The sequence below is a fragment of the Anser brachyrhynchus genome, assembly GCF_964034855.1.
Source record: "Anser brachyrhynchus genome assembly, chromosome: 5".
Taxonomy (NCBI): domain Eukaryota; kingdom Metazoa; phylum Chordata; class Aves; order Anseriformes; family Anatidae; genus Anser; species Anser brachyrhynchus.
Genome location: NC_137699.1, coordinates 39,427,354 through 39,440,148, shown reverse-complemented (window position 1 = coordinate 39,440,148; position 12,795 = coordinate 39,427,354). Strand labels below are relative to the sequence as shown.

The 12,795-nt window shown below is 46.6% G+C and overlaps 1 protein-coding gene across 7 annotated transcripts in view; it reads left to right on the top strand.

Moving 5' to 3' along the window:
• The first annotated feature begins 2,857 nt into the window (after positions 1–2,857).
• LOC308195550 (uncharacterized protein C11orf24 homolog) overlaps positions 2,858–12,795 on the top strand; it is a 30,933-nt gene continuing 20,995 nt past the window's right edge. For 2 of the 7 annotated variants that reach the window (XM_080593173.1, XM_080593170.1), the window contains exons 1-4: positions 2,858–2,991; positions 4,001–4,123; positions 5,234–5,335; positions 11,272–11,362. The gene's annotated coding sequence lies outside the window, so the exon portion shown is untranslated. Of the gene's footprint in view, positions 2,992–4,000; positions 4,124–5,230; positions 5,336–11,271; positions 11,363–12,795 lie in introns of all 7 variants that reach the window. The other 5 variants (XM_080593172.1, XM_080593168.1, XM_080593174.1 and 2 more) reach the window with 3 other exon arrangements.

The window sequence follows — 12,795 nt, the reverse complement described above, 5'->3', positions numbered from 1 at the left end:
CAACATTGAAATTTTGGAGAGAGTGTAATTCTCAAGGAATGAGTTTACTTATCATTTAATTGATTTTAATAAAATAGCTCCAAAGAACCAGCACGGGCTTTTTTTTTTCCACAATGTAATTTTTATTAGTAATTTATTCAGCCTAGCAGATGCCAACATGCAAACTATGCAAAGAGCAAATCTCTTCCTCCAAGTGTAAATATTTACTGATCATAGTCAATGGTATTTAGTACTCTGCAAACATATTGTCAACGGTTCTATCCAGACTCTTCCCTAATTGCAGCTTGAGAGTTGGCAGAGGCATGTCCTCTGTGAAAAGATGGCTACAGGAAGGGAAGAAATAAAAAAAGGAAAGGAAAAAAAAAACGATAGCAGGCTAAATAGGTTCTTGACTTAATTTGATTGGAGTTATACCAGAGGTGAATATGGCCCAGAACAAGTTAAACTCTGGTGCAGGAGCCACACAGAGAGTTGGAAGGATGATCCTTGTGCCTCTAGAGGGACTACTCTCCCCCAGCAGACCATGAGCTTGTCTTGGCACTGCTCTAAAAGGGACTTTACAGTGTAGGGTAGGCAGGTTCAACCTTCCACCTGTTTGAAGAGATGTAGGTCCACTCCTTCTTAGATGTAGAAAGAGATGAAGGACTATTCTTTGCATTGCCTCAACTGGCTAAGTTTATTTGAGCAGTCCAAAAGAGCAAATATTTGCTATCCCAACCACCATCTGTTCTGGAAAGGAGACTATTTTTTAAACACAGACCTGCCTTTTGTTCTCTAGCTGTCAGCACAAAACCCTGCATGGGTTAATGTCTGGAACAGAGCTCGACTGTACTGGAGCCACTTGTGCTTGAACTAATATCCTAAAATCTCCTTTACTGCACCTCCAGCCCAATCCCCTTTGATGCCATTTCATTACATCCCATAATCTCTACTCTCTCAACAACCTCAAATAAATACAAACCAACTGAAAGATAAACAGTGGCTTAGACCTCATTTATATTCTATGAAAACCTCCTATTGCCTGCATGTCTTAGCACCCCAGCTTTTCACATGAGGCGTGTAAAGTTGCAAAGATCTTTAAACACCTTTCAAAACGATGTCGTCTGGGGGCCTGAACAGCAGATGTTCCCCGTGCATCACAGGGAGAGAGGTGAACAGGGCACGTTTATGATATCATGTTCTCTTTGTTTAGGTGATCACGGCTTTACTTTAGTACCTTTATTTTCCCATTCTACATCTGGGCTTCTCCGTGTGCATTTTCATTTATTTTTTTTCTCCTGAGACTGCTTAAGAAATGTGCTTGTTCCCCACCATACCGACCCAAGGGGTGTGAGCCCTCCTGCTTCATATTATTTGCTCCATCTTTGCACTTGATCCTGTCAGATTTCCTTTTTCTACAGCACACAGTCCTTCCCCCATTTTCAACCGTCTCTTCTAATTCTCCTGAATAGCAGAGGTTCTTCCTCCCTTTCTCCTTCTCTGGAAAGGAGGGGAGGGAGCATTTCAGTAGATGTCAGTATCTTACATGAAAGATGGAATGATACATCTACACAACAGATGCAGGCAGACACGCTTTGAGTCCTTAATGTGGAGCTCTGTCTGGCTCTGCATTTTGTCTACTTTTAATTATCTGATGGACTAGGGTATAAATTCCTCCTCCTCATTGCTCATTTCTAAAAGCAAATTTCTGTGTTCTAAAATTACATCAGCATGTGTGAATGATTTCAGCATCGCTTTCATCTATGGCCAGATTAGCAGTAGCAGCTCAGATCCTACTTGAGGTAGCAAAAGCTCCTGTTTCACCTGTTCAATGTCACAAACACTATATAAAGCATCTCACAATACGGACTATGCCTGTACGCACAATGTTGTCACCTGCACTTTTTTTTTTTTTTTAAGACTCTTCTCTGGGCCATCTGGAAATAACCCAAACATGCTGAATGTGTACTTGATCTAAAATGGGCGCTTACAGCTTAAAGGAAGTTCTGCTCCTTCTGTCGTTTTGTGGAGCTGGCTGCATGTTGCAGAATGCTGCTCCGGCACACCTATTTAATATGTATCTGTACGTACTGGTACACACTGCAGTGTGTAAATGCTTCAAAGTTCCACTGCTGCTAGGGTTTCCCCTGATAACACACCAAAGCAGCTGCAGACTGGCGTTGTGCAAACCTTTGGCATTGACAGAAACACTAAAAACGGCAGAATAACCATTTATTATTGCAGGATGTGTGTTACTGAGATGTGGGTAACAAGGAGCTGTTAGCCTGGGCATGTTTCTATCTAGTTTTTCCTTTCGGAGACAGTTGTGAGTCTTACACAACCAGCCCAGCACCCTTCCTTTACTCAACACAAAGCCTCCTGTAATGTTTGCTTGCAGAAAACGTGGGGGAGGCGTATTGGTAATGAATTTAGTACACCGAAAGATGCTCCTGCGGCCGCCCCCCAGCTTGCAGCAGGGGTTTTCACACTGGAAGAAAATTGCCCCTTTGGCTGCAACTCCTCAGCCAAGAGCGGGCCAGGGTACAAGCCTGACCTCCACAAAACAGGCAGGCCTTAACGTGTGGTGCGCATCTGGGGGTAATTTACACGTGCTGAGAGGAAAGGGGCGTCTGTGGCCCTGCCCGGTGCGCAAATAGGAGCCGGGCAGGAGGAGAAACGACGCTCACGCTGAGGGCGGAGGGACACGACCACCCTCCTCCAGGCCCCTCCGCCCTCCACTGGGCACAGCCCCCGCGCAACGCTATTTCCGCCCTCCCCTCGCCGTTTCCGGGGTGACAGGAGAGGAGGGAGGCGTGGCTGGGGGCGTGGCCGAGGCGGGAGGAGGCGGGGCGATCTGCGGGCGGGCCAATGGGGAGCAGCGATGGGCGGGAGGGGCGGGGCGAGGCGGCGGCACGTGGCGGGGCGCGGCGCCGCCCGGTTCCGCTCCTGCCCCGCGGGGGTCGCGCCGGTACCGGGCGTGCGGCCGCCGCCTGCGCCCCGCTCAGCGCCGCGGTAAGCGCCCCGCTGCGGGCTGACAGTGCTGGGGGGGGGCGGCAGGCTCGGTGCGGGCACGGGGGAGCGGAGCGGGGCCCGGCGGGGCACCGGGAGGGGGCGGGCAGCCGTACCGGGAGGGCTCCGCCGGGTCGTCCCCTCCCCCAGCTCCCGGTTGCCCCCGGTCCTGGTTCCCCACTCCTCTCCCTTCCCCCGTCTCCTTCCCTTCCCGGTCTCGGTTCCCCTCTCCTATCTTCCTCCCCGGTCCCGGCTCTTCCTCCCCAGCCCTTGTCTCGGTCCCGGTCCCGTTCCCAGCTGCGGAGGGTAACGGGGAGCACCCGGTGCCGCTGCATGCCCCATACCGGGAGGTGACCAGCCCCCCGTGATCCTCAGGAGACCTGTTTTTTTTTTTGGGGGGGGGTGGGGTGGGTTGGGGATGTTGTGAAAAGCCCCCCCCCGGTGCCCGCGGGGTGCCCGGTGGGCGTCGTGGCAGGGGCGTCTGTCGTGGGGCTGGGGTCTGAAGTTGTGCAGCGGAGAAACCGTGGGGTGGGAGGAGCGCCGTGTGGGTAGCGCGTGTTCAATAACCCTGACTGCACCCCAGAGCTACCGGCGGCGTTCCGTGCAGCTCCTTTTATTTCCCTGTGGACCCCTTCAAAGACGCGGGGTCTGCGGCACTTCCTGGCGGTGTCACAGGCACGCACAAAAAGTCTGGTGTCTGAATAAGCGATGGAGGCTGCATGAAATGCAGATTGCCTTTGTAAGTGGCTTTCCGCTTCACGTGGAGGAATGAAATGTTTTTCATCCTGTGCCCCATCGTTTACCCCAAGTACATGTTTTCAGTAGGTTTAACTGTACCCTGGGCGATGTTAGCACACTGCCATGAGACAGTAAGAAGAACAAATCCTGTTCTTTGACCAGGCTCTTAAACACAGCATCCTCCGGGGATGTCCTGTTCCAGTGGTTCTTGCCCTGGTGGGTTTAGTGAATCCCTTAACTCGCCTCTCTGCTGCCTCCAAACTTTGTCTTGTAGGACTGGCAAAGAAAAATCCCGTGTCAGGATCCTATTGAGTACGGTGCCTTGGCGTCCCGTGTGTTAGCTGAATGAATCCCTGCCGGGCTTGGTCATGCGACAGCACTCCTGCTTCCCGATAAAGTGAGTTAACCGACTGCTTGCCTAAGGAGCCACCATGGGAACGCTGACCCTCCCTGCCTGGAGCTAATCCGCGGCCTTGCTGATCGAAGTGAACTCCCTGATACTGAGTATTTGGTGCCCTTTAGGCCTCTGAGGGTTTGTGGCTGATCAGTAGCTTTGAAAACTGGGCTCTAAGATGCATGTTGATGTTTCTCTCTCTCAAAAGTGCATGTATTTCTGTATTAATCTTACTTACCTATCATAATGATCCACTACTGTATGTGTTAATGCAGTCCATTACATGGCAATGGGTAATTTAGAAAGGATCTGTCCATTTTTATTATCTTTATAATGGGTTAATGCACTTGCTGTGCGTGTTTGCTGCTTGGTTCTAGTTTAAATACTTTATATGCTTGTATATGCACATATCCTTTTCTGTACTTCCTTGGGGAAAAGTTTGGACTACGGGCCTCTTAACGTGTAGCTGCAGACATCTTTATTTTTTTGTTTTAGCTGTAAATTCCCTGCTGGGTTTATAAAATCATCTGCCAGAAAACAGGCCTTGCATCTGGCTATCTGCTATTGAAATTCTAATTGGAGCCTCTGTGCAACCTGCAGCCCCAGCCTCCTAAACGGAGTCTCCTGGTGCAGACTTATCAGAGGCGATGGAAATAATTTGCAAGCGAAATTTCAAGCTTCAGTGATGAAAAATGCCCATGCTGAAGGCCTGATAATGTGCTTAAAGGCTCTGGCTGCATACCCTGGATTACAGGGTAGGTGCTTGTTTAAATGTGGTAGCTGACTTATCAGGGTATATGACTGACTAAATTTTCAAGGGACAACGTTGCAGGGATATTAAAGAGCGGAGACGTTTGTTTTAAGCAGTGCGTGCTGGAAACATCCAAAACTTTGCCTGAAGAAACTGCGCAGAATTGATTTGAATCGAGTTTCTTGTCTTGCTGTGTTTTTTTTTAAAGGCTTGGGTAAAACTTTTCTCTGTGAGGCTTTTAGTGCACGCTTCCGCTGACAGCTGCCTGTGCTCTGATGCATAGCATTAACCTAGCATGTGTTCTGGGTAGCGTTATCCGTGCTTGAACCACAGTTTTATAAATCGAAAGCACCATAAAGCAGGTCCAGCCGGAGTTTATGCCAGCATGCTGAAGTGAAAAATGATGAGGAAGCAGGAGGAATGAACTTGTTACTCAGCTGTGCACCCACAAACCAGAGGAGCGGGTGCGTTGTTTTTGCTGCTTCATCTTGGTTGGTGTGTGTGCTCTAGGCGTGGAGTGATGCTGTACTGTTCAGAGCGGTTGCATCAATGGGTGGGTGTCTTGCACGTGTTTCTTTCCCGGTCCCAATCTCCATATGGAGATCTTTGACATTGCCTGCGTGGGTGTGGGGAACAGCCATGCTCAAATCCTTCTGCTCTGACCTGTTTCTGGCTTGGAGGCCTGCTCTTGGAGCTGGACCCCACACGTAAGCATGTTCAGACACTGCTCGTGTCTGGTTTAATTTATCCTTCCCCTTTAATTGGTACTTTACATTTGATACACGCTCCTAATAGCAAGAACAATTATGCAATAGGAAAGCTGAAGGAAAAAGCAGACGATTCACCAATGCTTGCGTGCAGATCCTCAGCTGCAGTGAATTGTTACAGCTGCCTTGCAGAGCAGTGGCAATCCACACCAGCTGACTGTTTGTCCTTTGAAGTGCTTAAATCAAGATCAGATGCCTTTCTGAAAGATGTTCATGGTATTAACACGTAGCTGGTGCAAAGTTCATTTGTGTGGTAGGTGAGATAGCTCCCCTCTGCAGGGGAACTACTGGATGAAATTCTATGGCTTATGCTGCACAGGAAGCTGAACTGGGGGATCTTTGTGGCTTTTATTTTCTTTCCCTCCTACCCTTAAGATCTGTGACTCTCTAAACCACAAAAATGGAGTCAAGGGGAGGTAATTCTGTTGGAGAAATCTGACTCAGTACTGTGTGGGTAGTGTGTGGGGGCAAATGTTGATGTTCGTGTCTTCTAGCCAGGCTGCCAGGACTGAGCAGCCAGTGTGCTTTGTCTTCTGGTGCTGAGATGGGACACTGACTCACCAGCTGAAGGACTGGGAGAGCATTGTACTTCTGCTAGATGCTTTCTGATGCCGTGTGCTCTTAGCTTAGTGAGGTTGCTTCCCTTCCTGGCTTCCAGCCTATCCTCAAGGTGTAACCCTTTGTTATACCTGTACTGTCAACGTTACCCAGTAAACTTGGATTTCGAATTACTCCCAAAGAACTGTTGACCTTGTTGACTGGGAGGCCAAGAAGTCCTCTGAAATAAACTGCTGTATTCCTTGAGCCTGTTTTGGACTGCATGCAGTCTGCAAGCATTCATTCCTTCTCTGTGAATTCGACTCGGAAAAATTCATGGAGCTTGTGAATCTGCTGAGTTTGACAGCTGGGGTGTAAGGATGTTGCTGGAGCTGCAGGGACAGTAGTGATGCTGAAAATGAATGCAGGCAGAAGCTCAAGTGTGCTTTGGAAATGTCATTCACGGTTCCTCTAGCTCTTGCTGCTGGCAATCCAAGAAGGTTGTCACAGAGGTAAGGCCCCAGGGTGCCTGCAGTAGGTTGTCGTTTCCTGGATTGGGAGCTGTCTCCTTGCAGCGTGGTGCAGGGTCCCCATCTTGCAGGGATGTGAGGGTTTCAGGGTGACTTTTTCTTTGATTTATGAAGTTATGGCCTCAGGTCTTGGCTGTGTCATCAGCGTGCCTTTCACTAGCCAGAACGTGGCTTCCCGGTGAAACGCTGAGATTTCAGGTTTCTGAATCTCAGCTCCCAGCCCCTTTGGTGCTGTTGTTTGGTGGCACAGTGGGCTGGGTTAGAACAAAATATCCGCCTTCAAAACACTCCTCTCTTCTTTTCCTTCTTTCCATTACTGTGTGTTCCTGTGAACAGTTAATCCAGGCTCTACCAACACGAGCAAGCGACAAGAACTGTGGAAGTAAGTGGGTTTTACAGCTCAGTGAAACCACCCGCTTGCCTCGCTGGTGTGGAGAGAGGGGTGAACGCTTAGCTGCTTGTGCTGTCTGGGTTCCTTGCTGCTTCAGGTCTGTAGGCTTATTTGTGGAAACCCTGCGTGTAGCTGATGGCTCTGCTGTGTCGTTACCCTGATTATCACTGAAGTGAGGTTTCCTCCAGTCAGTTTCGAATGTCAGTCAGCGTAGGTGCCAACACTTCTGGCAGTCTTCCACTACCTCTGTTTTTTCTCTGCTGTTGTGGGCTTTGCCTCCAGGATCAGATCTTGAATACCAGCGCTGAGGAGCGGGGGTGTCGCTGTGGTGACACCGAGCTGCTGCGTGTCATCAGACGGGACGGGGCTGGAACAGGCTCCTGTGGCACAGCTCCGGCCGCCTCTGCAGGGACTGCGTTGCTGTGGTGGGAGAGCTCGTCTCACTTCGCATAATGTGCTGTCCCTGCGACAAAAGACAGACCGAGCCCGGATTTTCCATCATGTCCTTTCCTACAAGTTCGAGTGATAACTTGCCAACTGTTTGGAAAGCACATTGGGGCACTTGTTACCTTTTCTTGTAGGAAAAGGTGGTATGAAGGAAGGAGCTGAGGGCCGAGCACAAGCAGTGTGGATTTTGAGCTCAGTCCTCGTGCTGAAGAGCTCAGCAAGTCAGGTCACTTCATCTTTTCAGCAAAATCCTTCCTTCGTTCCCTAGCCATACGGATAGGCCTGTGTCTGCTTTAACTTCTTTAAGATCGGGGCTATTTCTTTGTGCATGCAGGCAGAGTTGGGCAGAAAGAGGCTGTAGGCCTCGCTGAGTCCTTTAGGTAGATTGCTGTGTAGTATGAAGCACAACCACAAACGTTTGCCTAGCTGGGTAGGTGGGAGATGCATCCTTGCACCAGTGGAGAGGAGGAAATGGAGGAAAAGATCATTGGGATTGCCTTCCCTAAGCGCCAACAGAATTGGTGCTCAGCCTGGACAACTGCGTTATGCAGTAGTTCAGCAAAACACTTGAGCATGCACTTCAGACAGAGGAGGAGGTGCAAGGGTTTTAAGTTTGCTTTTTTTTAAAAAAATGTAGGGAGAAAAACAATTTAGTGAAATGGATGAATATTCTCGTTGAATTTTGCACGTGTATTTGTGCTGGGTTTATGTTTATTGAGCTTGGGGAGAATTTGCACCACTTTAACTAAATCTGTGTTTAAATCCACTTAAGTAAAATTCCCAATACAACTTGTACATGGAGACCAGGCTGAAATCTCATTAATTTTAATAGGATTAAGCATGTTCTTTTGGTGAGTCGTCTTCTCTATCTTTCTTTGTCTGGCTTCTCTGTATTAAAAAGCAGGATAAACCTCTCTGCTCATCCATCTCTGTGCAAATGCTTTGACAGTCTCAGGGATATGGCTCTGGTTGCATACAGTAATTCTTCATACATTTTTTTTCTGAGCTTTCAGCTGTAGTCCTTCTGTATCCAGGCTTTTATTGGATTTTGCTACCTATAAAGGCCCCAAAACTTCTGACAGCAAGTCATAGTTAAGTGTTCGCCTGGTAAGTTTCTACCCTTAAAATTATTTCTTTTTTCACGCCATCTGGAATGGGTGTGAAACAAGTCCATCAGGAGAGGGAGAATTGGTTGAAGTTAGCAGGAACTGTGTGTGTCCAGATGAGCGAGGACAAAATTTGTACCTATTTGTAAACTGGGAATGTGCTGAAGAACAGGGAATAAAAGGACCTAATGCTATGAATGCAAACAGGTTGAAGGGAAATACAGGGGATCTATTTAAAATCAAGTAAGCCATTAATTGGAAAGGAGACCGTGTAAGGCATTTGTGCTATCTGTGTACTCTTCCTTTCCTCATTTCTCAATGTACATTTTCCTCTGAATCTAACTCTTGACTATTTTTTATCTGTATAAGTATGTAAAGAACATTATGAGAACACTCCCTTTCCCTCTCTTCAGAATAGACAAACTCTGCAGCAGGTACTTCTACTCGTTCCTGGAATGCCCTTAATGACACTTCGTATGTATACACTCTCATATGAAAAGTAGACCCAGGCACTAAGCTGGATGTGAAGAGACTGGATTGATTTTCGTTTCCAGCTCTGACCACTTCCTCCTATAGCTGTAGGATCTACAGAAGGCTGTTGAGTCTTCTCATGCCTCCTGTTCCACCCAGTGAGATAAGGGAGTCTTGGTCTCTCTTACCTCCACTGCGCTCTTTTGAACTGATGCCCTGTTGCATTACGGCCTGCTATGCGTTACAAAGGTTAAGCTGCTGTATGTGTGTCAGCAAAGCTGACATCATCAGCTTATCCTTTTGCTGGAAGAGTTAAACACCTTCCCCCTCCGACAGAAGTTACACTGGCAGGAGCATTTGCACTTCAGTTCCTATATCTAATCAAAAAGGAGAGCGTGTTGGAAAATGTCATGGAATAAACTTTTTTTTTCCCCCCAAACAACAAACAGGAGATTTACTTACTCAGCAAGTTAAGGATGGGAGTGTCTGATGGTCGAGAAGCATCTAGTGATAAGGTCAAATTCCCAGTGTCAGAGCAAAGAGCATCCCCATTTACTTCCTAAATCTTTACAAAAGGTCTTCTGGATGCTAGTCTAATTGTTAATGAACAGAAGGTGTTGCTGTAAACTTTTTAATGCTTTTCTCAGCTGTGCTGATCCAGGGTTTTTCCTTCTGAGACTAATTTTCTCTAAGGTTATGTCCTCTTGTTTCTAAAACTGTCCCAACTGATCTACAAAAATGATGTTGTCACTAGGATTTCACAGTAATTTATGTGAATCTTCATGAGTGTTTCTGTCACTCTTGGACCTGAAGAGGCTTTGATAAAGGAACTCTCTTACCCCATAAATAGTGAGCAGGCCAAGAGCCCTTGGAGCATTTCTGCATGGCAGCTGGTTGCATGACAGGATCTCCCCTTGCGTAGGGATGCCTCTCAGGTTAAGCTTGCTGTATCCCTTATTCCTTGCTAGATTCCTTACCACAACAGATCCTTGGTAAGTGATTAATAGCTTGCTAAACTTTGCAGGCTTCACTAAGATTATATCTTTGTGCACATCTAATCCTTAGACATAAACCATTGAACAAGCCTGGGGCTAGGAGTGGATACAGCCACATGGAGGCTCCTTACCTCTTAATCAAGTGCATTTTGCGGTCTTGAATCTTAAGTCACTGTCTTATTTACAAGTAAGCTTTGCAACGTATCAGTAAATACATTGCTGCTTCTCTTATATGAGTGAGGTGTATAGTTTCTTCCACAACACCATCCTCAGAAGGAATATCTGAATGAAAGAATTTTAGAATAAAATAGAAAACGCTTGGCAGGGGAGAGATTGTTTTTCCTCTGCCTTGCAGCTGCAGGTTTTCGATACACCAAGCTGTTCTTTCTGTGTTGTGTGTTCTACGCTTGGTCTCTGACCCCTCTGAAACTGGAAACAGATGTAATGCAAACTGTGGAGTGGGCAAGTAAGTGGTCCTCTGGGAGCTGACTGAGAACTGCAAATCCTTGTGCTAAACGAGCTCTTAGCTTATTGCATGTCTTGGGGCAAATCCATTTATTTACAGAGCAGTACTGAAATCAGCAGAGGTTCCTTCTGCATTTGAAGTATGTGCTCCAAGATTGTGATTCATGAGGTATATCTCACAGTGCACTCAAGCATTCACATTTACAGTTGCTGCTGCTCAACATACAGTGAGTGCCATCCAGTGAACATACTTCATATGTCCAATGGCAATGATTCATCTTTGTAAAGGATATCTGGATGAAGGAGAGAATTTGTGAAACAAAAATCATGCACAAATTTATTTTAGTAATTTATTAGACATGTAAGAGATGGTGCAGGAGACCACAGGTGGTTTTAATGTGCCTGTGTGTGTACTTTACCTCTGTTGCCACCCTGATAGCAAGGTTGAGGTGAAGAAACTAAGTGAACAAAGATGTTAGAACTGAGTGTAAACAGTTTGCTTTCTATCTTGGCAAACTAATGTACAAATCATGTTGTTAGACACAAATAAAAGATATTAGCAAGAATGCTATCAGGAAACTTGACTGTTTCCACCACTGTACTTCTGCCCCTGTAAATGGCTTTTGTTACAGTAGCTTGGAAAGAGTTTGTAATGCCAGCTTAAAGCTAACAGTTTTATTTCTTTATACAGTTCCAGTAAAACGCTGCATGCCCCTGACCTGTCGTTAGTACATCTGCTTTGCTCCTGCTGAAGACATCAGTGGCTGAAGTCCTGTGTACAGGTGAGCGCTTGCAAAAAGGTCCCGTGTTCACTTCTGATTTTTGCCCTGCAGAGGTGCAGTGCAGGCTCTGTTGTTAATGACTTGGTTCACTTTTTCTCTTGTCTCCAGGAAGGTTATTGCTAGAGGGAAATGGAGGAAGTGTGCAGCAGCTCTAAGAATCAAAGACTAAATGGTGGGCATGCAGTTGAAGTGGTTACAGTTTCTTTAATGTTACAGGCATTAGTATGTGGAAAGAGTTTCCTATCTTTGCCTATCAGTGCTAGAGGATTTGGTAAGCAAGATTTGAAACCTAATTCTTTCTGAGATGACTGTCATATGAACAAAAAATAAGGTGTGAACATCTAATCCTCACTGTAGGGTTCTTTTTCTGGTACATTATCTGCTTGGGCAGATTTACCTGACAATACAATTCCAGGCAATTGAAATCTAAGTGCACTCCTGTAAAGTGGCTTGGATGCTGCAGAAACTGAGTGCTGAGAAAGAAGCTTGATTTTTTTTTTTTGTGGAGAAGCTGGTGGAGATGATCACTTCTTTCTAGGGCAGAGGAAACCTTTAATTTCTCCACACTTGTGAAGATCCTTGCACTGAAAGCTAAAAGTACTGGTTACTTGACTATTCAGTGACATACCAGCTCTCAGGAATACGAGTTGTTATAATAGCTTTGTTAAATCCTCCCATGGATGCTTGCATACTTAACTCTAGATGCAGCTGGCAGGGCTGGTGGTGTTTCCCTGCCCTGCTGTACGCTTTTATGTGTCTCTGGCATCATTACTCTGAATTAGGACCCTGAATGTGGGGTGGAGCCTCTTCTGATGGAGAACCCCTGTTCTCGTGGTGCTTTTTGAAGTCTTCATGGTTACTGACATTAGGATAATTTATGTACTTCCTGCAAATGATAAGGGGTCTGATATAACACTGTCATTTATCTCCTAAATGGCCAGAATAAATATCGCCTGAATTGTTTTTTTCATTCCTGCACTGCAGGTGAATCAATTTCTTGAAGGCAAATTTAACTCCCTCAGGGTGTAGTTAAATAGCATTTTGGTGTGCTGTTTGCCCATTACAGAAAGGGAACTGTGGTTTGAGAGGAAGGGAGGCCGTGTCTGACCCAGATGGTTTGCGATAACTTCACGTGGCACTTGAGTGGTGTTTGCCTGAGCAGGGCCTGGCGCAGGGGGTAGAGGACAGGAGGAAGAGACGAGAGTTTCACAAGATGGCTTTGTCATCAAGCTTAGAGATGAGTTTTCAGGTTAGTTCATGCTTTGGCTAAATGCACCACTTATGCAAATATTTTGTTGTTGATGGCTAAGGGTCATTGCTCTCTTTAGGTGCAGGCTAGCCATGCTACGCAACAGGACATGCAACTTGGTCACAGCTTCTGGTTTCAAAGAGGTTTCTCAGTGTCCCAGTTTGAATCTTGTCCAGTCCTTTCT